The sequence below is a fragment of the Stylophora pistillata genome, chromosome 9 (genome assembly GCF_964205215.1).
Source record: "Stylophora pistillata chromosome 9, jaStyPist1.2, whole genome shotgun sequence".
NCBI lineage: Eukaryota > Metazoa > Cnidaria > Anthozoa > Scleractinia > Pocilloporidae > Stylophora > Stylophora pistillata.
This window is the reverse complement of record NC_142527.1, coordinates 4,167,685-4,175,200: the sequence shown is the minus strand read 5'-3', so window position 1 is coordinate 4,175,200 and position 7,516 is coordinate 4,167,685.

Sequence of the window (7,516 nt, the reverse complement as noted above, 5' to 3'; positions counted from 1 at the left end):
AGCCTACCTCCTTCTTAAGCACCGGAGACAGTTCTTGTTTGCAAACAAGCCGTTCAAAAATCCTCATTATGATGTTAGTTAATGAGATTGGTCGCAGCTGATTGCACTCCGTTAGAGGGGATTCTTTAGGAATAGGTGAAACATTTGCCAGTTTCCACAGTGTTGAAACAATTTGATGAATTAATGAACTGTTGAAAATTGCCGTCACCACAGGTGCAAGATGATGGGAAAAGTCACGCCAAAACCAAAATGGAAACTAATCCGGTCCAGATGCAGTTCTCTTTTGATGTATTAACAGTTTTCTAACAGCATTTTCATCTACAATTGGAATGCGAGTTCCAACAGGTATTTCAAGAGTCTCAGGAGCTTCATAGGTGCAATCAGTATTAATGGCTGAAAATGTGCATTGATAACATCTGGAGACAATACTGAGCTAACAAATGTTCCCTGTGATTTTCTCCCTGTAATTCGGTTAGCAGTTTCCCACAAACCTATGGAGCCTGGCGTTGAAAGTAATCTTCTGGAATGTTTCTATCGTCGAAATGTATTTCAAATCATGACTCTGCCGGGCGCGGTAAAGTCCACGACCAAGGACGGTTTCGTAAAATGAAGTCTATTCAAGCGAACCCTACGTCTTCTAATAGCAGACACTAACCGTTGAAAAGCCTGCTTATAGTGCATATAAAGATGAAATAAACAATTTTTAAAAATCGAGTTTCCAGATGGGGTTTGAACCCACGACCCTCCGTGGAGGGTCACGGAGGGTCGTGGGTTCAAACCCCATCTGGAAACTCGATTTTTAAAAATTGTTTATTTCATCTTTATATGCTCACTTTGGAGGCTGGTTGGCTGCATGTGATGCTTTAATGCATGTGATGCTTTAATGCATGTGATGCTTTAATGCATGTGATGCTTTAATGTGACAGCGTGATGCTGTTAGTGAGCTTCTATGCGCTAGCTGATGTTTGGCTGTGTAGCCACGTGATGCGGTTCCAGTCAATACCCACTAATTGACCCTTGCTCACCATAGAGTCTCCTATAGTGCATAAACATTACTTAAAACGCTGCGTTGTTTTGTTGACTGAAACACAAAATTCAACAAAAGCCCGAAAACCGCGAAAACAATCATCTGTATGTGACGATTCATTTTTGAAAAATCAGTGCGCGAGATGTTTTCTTGACTGTAGATATCGTGACATGACATATATGTCAATCAGCAAAGTTTTGCCTCAAACATGTTGGTCCAATGCGACCAACGCCAAAATTTGGCCCTTGCGAAATTTTTGCCATTTTTTTTCCTCACCAATAATTGGAAGTAAACAAAATTGGCTCTAGTGCGACCCGGCCCTTACTCGAACCATACGGATATTTCAAAACGCAACCAAAACCTGTATAACGGTGAAAACTATGATAAAAGGCAAACGAGAGCGGTAGGAAGAAAGAAACCCAGGGTAACGAGCAAAGACTACAACTAAAACATGATAAAAAAAAGAAGGCAAACACTCACAATCTGTGCTCCTGAAAGCGAACGACCATGTGCTACAAGTAACGTGATACATTTATGAACTTAAGCCAGTCGTGTAAGTGTCACGAAAGGTCAATGGACAAAAAAAAACCAGTGATCTTAAATATTAAATGGCAATCAAAACAGCTCTTCTCTTTGCAGATCGACGTGAACCACTGGAAATCCTTGAGCTTGCTGGACTTACGGAGTCACCAATCATTAAACTGGATTCACTGGAAGATTAAATGCATTACTGTAGTTGTAATTTGTCTAGAATTTTGAATCTCTTTCTCTGTAAGTCTTTTATTATGTACGTATTAAACACTGCCCACCTCGACTAGCCTTTCCTAACTGCGGGCAGTGCATATTTTCTGTAATATTGTAGTAATAATAATAATAAACTAATAATAATACTACACCAATAATAATAGATGGGAAGTACTTCCTGTTGTACTTTTTGCACTCAGCTTGGTCGGCTTCTTGAGGCTGTTTTTGAGTATTGTTTCTGTTTAATATGTTCTTTGAATAATGAGTCCCGTGATAATGTCTGCGTTGGTTTGACAGTCTGAAGCCTTTCAGGTAATTTCTGGATAAACACATTCAAAACAGGGTCATTATGAAAATCAGAAGTGATCAACAGGTAACTTCTCCCTATAATATCCTTACATAGTCGACCAAACAGGTCAAGAGAATACAATATTTATCAGGTTTAAGTTGTTATCTTGATATACCACCAAATTCTTGTCACTTAAATTTACAAGAAAATGTGTAGCCTCTAGAGGGGAGAACTAACAATCAGTTACTTTGGAAATAGAGGACTAACATAGACTAAAGTAGTTTTTGCTACACAGATTACTTACGTATGATGGACGATCCTCGCAGTACGTAGATAGCGCTATTCTATCTCACAGATTACTTAATAATATTTCAAATCATCATTGATAGGTTATTAAGTTAAATAAAGTCCACTGTGGTTAAATTTCACCGGCTTTGTGACAAGTAAAAATGTTATGGATCATAGGCACACCTCTGAGAAAAATGTTGAAATTCTTAACTGATATAAGACCAGAAGAGATAAAAAAAAAAGATATTCACATCCTTTGATGCAACATATTCCTGTGAGGCCTTCATATTAAATATTAACTCCCATCAAGGAGCACAAACCTCTCAAAATCTGAATTCAAAGATTTTAGATTTGGAAGCACCTTCCCTACTCTAAAAATTGTCAGTAGACTGCTATATTCCAGCCTCTCCCCTTAAATTAAAAATCATGTCAACCTTGAACTAGTGTCTTAAGTGCTTATTCCAACAGAGTTCAAACATTTGATTGGGGGGGGGGGGACCCACTAAACAATAATTAATATTCATTGATAATTTCTTATGTAGGTGGGGTGCTTATTTTTTATGTTTTGGCCAATAAGAGTAATGGTGATTCAAAGGGGGCACTAATATAAAAGGGTTATTATGATGGTGATCCACAATCTAAAGAAAAATGTTTCAATATTTGACTATCATTCAATCTTTATTCAAATTTCTCCTTTAACAGAAAAAAAAGATCAAAATTTCTTTTATCCTGAAGATTTTATAAACTTATACTGGGTGACTGGGATATCTCCTCAATATCTTTGAGAATCTTGATTATTCAATGGTATAGAGGGTTTACCTTGAAACTTAGCAATGAGAATTTACCCTTTACCCCTTCACATCAGTATGAATATTCTTCATACTGTTCTTTAGACATAATGTATTTAACAAGCAAGATTTTCTTGAGTTTGTGATCATTTCCTTTATTCTTGTTACCTTAATGCATGATGCAGGGGTGATATTGTAAAGAGAAATTAGTCAAAGCATTAATATCCTCTCTGGTCACCATATTTACAAAAGAACATTGATACTCTTGAACGAGTACAACATTGGGCCTCGAAATATGCTCTCTGTAGTATCGCAGGCTGTACTCAGGCCACGTTATACACGCAAGGAACTCTGGGACAGTTATAGACGCGGTTACCGAGAACATGTCGTACGTATTCGATACGTTGTGGTACTATGCTTTTATATCTTTCTGTTCTATTAAATTGGCGACGAGAAAAGGGATACAATGCCAGACGAAGGCGGACAAGAAGAAAACAACACAAACAGAGGTAAAGCAGAAGTCTTGGCAAGTGTTAAGGCGAGTGTGGGCACCATAGACCTGAAAGGAGAACCGGGTCAACGCGAGAAAGCATGGAAGCTGTGGCCAGATCGGTTCGAGAGGGTGATACGATGGATGGCAGTAAGTGGCACAGATAAACTCGACCTGTTCCTGTTAGTGGGTGGAAAAGAACTTCAGAAATTAATCGAAACGCTACTGGAGCAGCCCACGAATTACGAGTCGCATATTCAAGAGTTTAACACCTATTTTAAGGCACACCGAAACAACACCTTAGAGTTATACAAGTTCTTCAACATCGAATGGCCCAGCGAGGTACCGTTTGCCAAATTTGAGACAAAATGCAGAGAACAGGGGCTGCACGTCGAGTTTCCGATTACCAAAGAAAACGCTATCATCATGCTGGCTCTGATCAAAACAAAATATGGAGGGCTACGCAACGAATTGATCCGAAAGAATGGGGATTTAAAGTTGGTGCGTGAAACCGCAAAGGCGTTTGAAATGGCGAAGCAGGGAAGCGAGATGATGGTAGGTGATAATTGTGCGGCCCGTGGAGGTGACCAGCAGAGTTTAAAGGACCGTCACGAGGTACACAAGATCACCCGGCCAGGACGGTACAGTATGAGGAATAACAGGCCAGACTACAGCTCAGGTAGACCAACAACCAAGTTATGTTGCTCTAGATGCGGAAATGAAGCACACCCAAACGGAACTACCTGCCCTGCTTGGGGTAAGAACTGCCTCAAGTGCAGAAGGGGCAACCCTTTTGCTAGGGTGTGTCCCAGCAGTCAACCGAATGGCCTCGGTAGGCAAGTCAGAGCCATAGAAGAGAGAACTGGGCACAAACATGAGACAACCAGGGGAGGAAAGTGAGACAAATAAAGAGGTCTACCTGTACCGAGTAACCGGAGAAAAGTCATCGAACCCTACTGTAACGCTGCAGGTAAACAAGGTCCATCTCACCCTACATCTTGACACTCAAGAGGACGTCACGGTCATCACGGAGAAGCATTTTGAACGCCTTAAAGGAACAAGCAGCCTGCAGCCGACGAAAGCGATCATCCGGAGCTACTCAGGGGATGGACAAGGACCGGCGTTACCGTTACTAGTTACTAGGCTGTTTCACCGCATCCCTCCGCCAAAACCAAAAGAACATTGTAGAAGTCGTATATGTTGTCAAAGGTCAAGGGAACACTGCTCTTTTAAGTCGCCAGGTAGCCGAAAATATGGGCCTCATCGAGTAGCACACTGAACAAACAACACAAGCCCTTGCCCCAGTAATGGAGGTGGAACGACAAGAGATACACACCCTGATATGTGAGTATGAGGATGTCTTTACTAGTATTGGAAAGCTGAAAGGCGTGACTGTAGAACTACACGTTGTACCCGAGGCCCCAGGCGCTATTCAGAAACAGAGACGAATATCCATACCTCTGAAAAAGAAGTTTGATAAAATCTTGGACCGGTGGCATGCACTAGACATCATAGAGGATGTAGGAGACGAACCGAGAGATTGGTGTAGTAATGTGGTCCTCACTCCGAAGAAGGACGGTGAAAGTGTCAGGGCGAGTCTTGACATGACGGATGTTAACAAGTACATCAAGAGAACAAGGCACACCATAATCACTCTAAGGGAGAAGGAAGCTGGAAACCAGGCTGAATGGGGCCAAGTTCTTTTCGCACCTGGATATGAATGATGGCTACATGCAGCTGGAGTTAGCAGAAGAGAGCAGAAAGCTGACAACGTTTTACACGCATCGCGGACTCAAAAGGTTCAAGAGGAACATGACTGGGCGTTAAGACACATCCTACAGCTGTGGCGGAGCCACGGACTGACCTTTAACATGAAGAAGAGCCGGTTCAACCTTTGCGCTGTGACTTTTTTTGGCAAAGTATTTTGCAGTGAGGGAATCTCGCCAGACCCTAACAAGGTGGCGGCATTGCAGGCAGCCGGCCCGCCCCAATCTCAAGCAGAAGTGCGATCGTTCTTTTTCTTCGCTGGAGCTAACTCAGACTTCATGGAGGGTTTTGCACAGGTCACCGCACCACTAAGAAACCTCATTAAACAGGGGGCCCCCTTCCAGTGGACACCTGAGTGTCAGAGAGCATTCGAGCAAACCAAAACGCTGCTATCGGGACACACCGTAATGGCGTACTTCGACCCACATCGAAAGACCAAACTCGTGACAGACGCGGGACCTCATGGTTTAGCGGTTACCCTGAAGCAGTATGACCCACAAGCCAGGCAGTGGAGACCTGTAACTTATAGGTCAAGGGCTTTGACGAATACTAAAACCAGATACTCGCAGCTGGAGAAGGAAGCTAAAGCTGTTGAATGGGGCGTGCTCAAAAATCATATCTACTTATATGGCCTCAGAGACACGTTTGAGGTGGACACTCACCACAAACCACTACTGCCCCTGTTTGCTGGTCACAAAGTCACCGCGCCGCTGAGAATTGAACGGATGAGAGTTCGCCTGCAGGGGTTTGATTACAAGCTCAACTACGTACCGGGAAAGAAAGCAAAGGCAGAAACGAATGAGGCTGATTACAACTCCAGACACCCAAAACCTCTCACGACGCCGGACCCCAGGGAAGTACGCCAGACAAAGCTCACAGTCCGTGAAAATGAAGACGTGTTTGAGAAGGACATCAGAACAGTGGTGCAAGCGGCACTGCCAGACGCGTTATCATGGGATGAGCTGCTAGAGGAGACAAGTCAGGACCCGGAACTCAAAGATCTTAAGAGTGCGATAGCAAGGGAGTACTTCACGATATCAGAGCGGCAAGCACTCGGGCCCCAGTTTTACCCAGGCTTTACAGAGCTAGCAGTTGTAGGAGGATTGGTCGTGCGAGGGTGTCGCATAGTGGTTCCCAGGTCTCTTCGCGACAAAGTTGTACATCTTGCACATGAGGGACACCAGGGGGTTACAAAAACAAAAGAATATCTCAGGAGCAGGGTCTGGTTTCCAGGTTTGGATCGGGTGGTGGAAGCCCACATTCAACTCTGCCAACCATGCCAAGTAGTGATACCAGCAAGTGACCGCGAACCACTGCGAATGTCACCTCTACCGAGTGAACCCTGAAAGGAAGTGGCCATAGACTTCTGGGGACCTATCAGCACGACACCGCGGAAATACGTTTTTTAGGGGACGATACAGTATTTTACTGGTCAGCGGACACCTCAACGAAACCATGAAATGCCCATAACTTTTACAATGTTTTTCGCCGTGAGTCAAATCGACAACGTAAAAAGTCAAAACTTAGAAAGAATACTGTAAACTTAGCTTTCAAACTCGGCTCACCTTTTGGATAGTTCTTAAGTTCAATTATATAATTTGCCAAAGCCGAACTGAAGTTGCACACGATATGAAATTGTTGTTTTTCGCTGGCGGCTCCGTGGCAACTAAGTTTTGTTTATAAAAGAGCTTATGCACCAAGGCTAAAAATGAGACGATTTTTGAATGGTTGAAGCGGTGATCCGAGGACGCTGCACTATCAGGTTTGTAAAGCAGTGGCTTGAACCATATAAATCGGCATGTCAACGGCATTTCGGTCAGATTCGCCGAAAAGAAGACAAAACATGCCCGTGTAGCACGGCCACCCTATCCCCACTAGTTACTGTATGTATCATAGTTGGCCAAAAACCTACGACTGTAACATGCATAGGACTGAAGCCCCAAAAAGTACAAAGGCTGGCTCAACTAGAGGAAGAATAAACCGAGGTATGCTTTAAGTACAAAATGTCCATTAAAATGATAATAAAGAAGTTTTCACTTTCCATCTTAGTTTGTAATTTTTTTTCTGAGAAGCTGTAATTTTATTTCTGAGCAATAGTTTTTACTTTCCCAACAAGTATTTTT